General features: G+C 40.8%; 1 protein-coding gene across 1 annotated transcript in view; it reads left to right on the forward strand.

Moving 5' to 3' along the window:
• grin2bb (glutamate receptor, ionotropic, N-methyl D-aspartate 2B, genome duplicate b) overlaps positions 1-2,360 on the forward strand; it is a 200,182-nt gene that overhangs the window by 195,674 nt on the left and 2,148 nt on the right. The window lies entirely within an intron of this gene.

Below are 2,360 nucleotides of genomic sequence, written 5' to 3' on the forward strand. Positions count from 1 at the left end.
ATATATATATATATATATATATATATATATATGTATATATGTAGATAGATATTAGAGATGCACCGATCCACTTTTTACAATTCAAATCCGATCCCGATACCTAAAGCTGAATATCGTCCGATAACGATCCAGTTCTGATATCATGATCATCATTGATTTTATATCAGGCTGTAATAATCTCCTCTCAAGTACAATTTGTACAAATATATGCATGCATGTCCAAAAAGGCAACTTGAGGTAAGTTTTATTAATGTTGGATACGTTTTAAAGTTAGAATTAAATTCTGCTAACACAAAACATGTTTATTTTTATTCCTAGCTTTAAAGTGGATATTAAAGTGATTAATTTAAGTGATTGTTTAAAGTTGTTTTATATTTTATAAGGGGCAGAGTAGTGCCCCGCTGAAACTACGGAGCTCGAATGTCCATCGTAAAACTAACTTTAACGTGGTTTAATGTGGCGCTATGGCTCTGCAGACATTGCACGTTGCTGTCTTGTTTTGTGGTGTTTCTAGTGTAAAATACTTCCACACAGCGGACATGTTTCGATGAAAAGTTTGTTAGCTGTTAGCCACAGTGCTGCTAACTCAGTCCTCACGTTGTAGCTGACTGCAAACTATGAACTGGATTTCCTGAATGTGAGGCGGGTCTTATTACTCTGGGCTCATGAGACAGGCTTCTGTTCAGGAAATCCATTCCATAATTTGAAGCCAACGTGCATCATGGATCGCAAATATCGGCAGAAGGATCGAAAAATCCGATACGTAAATTATGCTGGTATCGGAGGCCGATACCGATACTGGATCGGATCGGCCCCATCCCTAATATATATGTATGCGCTCTTGGCCACGCCCACTTCTCACTCTGCACAGAGAACAGCTGATCAGCTGCAGCAGGAAGTTAATCCTGCAGTGTGGGCTGTGCTAAATAATTTAAATAATTTATTTAAAATAAAAATTTCATGCCGATCGTGCGGCTCATCCATCAATCAGCCAATTGTATGTTATGTCCAATCTTACTTTGCAAAAAAACGCGATAGAGCGAGTCCACGATAAACGAACCGTGAAGTAGCGAGGGACTACTGTATTCAGTATTTTGCATCGCTTCATAGTGCAACTGTTTTTGTTTAGTTTTATTTAATTTCTTCTACTTTCTTTTCATTTTATATGATTGTCTATTGTCTGTACCTCATCTGTGTTCTTGGTTTAAATCAGGTCTCTCTTGTACAGTGAGGAAAATAAGTATTTGAACATCCTGCGACTTTGCAAGTTCTACCACTTAGAAATCATTGAGGGGTCTGAAATTTTCATCTTAGGTGCATGTCCACTGTGAGAGACATAATCTAAAAAAAATAATAATCTGGAAATCACAATGTATGCTTTTTAAAAATAATTTATTTGTGCATTACTGCTGCAAATAAGTATTTGAACACCTGTGAAAATCAATGTTAAAATTTGGTACAGTAGCCTTTGTTTACAATTACAGAGGTCAAATGTTTCCTGTAGTTTTTCACCAGGTGTGCTCACACTGCAGCAGGATTTTGGCCCATTCCTCCACACAGATCTTCTCTACATCAGCCAGGATTCTGGGCTGTCACTGAGAAACACGGAGTTTGAGCTCCCTCCAAAGATTTTCTATTGGGTTTATGTCTGGAGACTGGCTAGATCACTCCAGAACCTTGATATGCTTCTTACAGAGCCACTCCTTGGTTCTCCTGGCTGTGTGCTTCGGGTCATTGTCATGTTGGAAGACCCAGCCACGACCCATCTCCAATGCTCTAACTGAGGGAAGGAGGTTGTTCCCCAAAATCTCACAATACATGGCCCCGGTCATCTTCTCCTTAATACAGTGCAGTCGTCCTGTCCCATGTGCAGAAAAACACCCACAAAGCATGATGCTTCCACCCCCATGCTTCACAGTAGGGATGGTGTTTTTGGGATGGTACTCATCATTCTTCGTCCTCCAAACACGGCGAGTGGAATTAAGACCAAAAAGTTCTATTTTGGTCTCATCTGACTACATAACTTTCTCCCATGACTCCTCTGGATCATCCAAATGGTCATGGGCAAACTTCAGACGGGCCTGGACGTGTGCTGATTTAAGCAGGGGAACCTTCCGTGCCATGCATGATTTTAAACTATGACGTCTTAGTGTATTACCCACAGTAACCATGGAACCAGTGGTGCCAGCTCTCTTCAGGTCATTGACCAGCTCCTCCCGTGTAGTTCTGGGCTGATTCCTCACCTTTCTTAGGATCATTGATACACCACGAGGTGAGATCTTGCATGGAGCCCCAGTCCGAGGGAGATTGACAGTGTAGTGAACTTAATCTGAGGTCAAAACTCTTGACCTTAAGAACCT

This window comes from Nematolebias whitei, chromosome 3, assembly GCF_014905685.2.
Source record: "Nematolebias whitei isolate Nwh7 chromosome 3, NemWhi1, whole genome shotgun sequence".
In the NCBI taxonomy this organism is placed as follows: domain Eukaryota; kingdom Metazoa; phylum Chordata; class Actinopteri; order Cyprinodontiformes; family Rivulidae; genus Nematolebias; species Nematolebias whitei.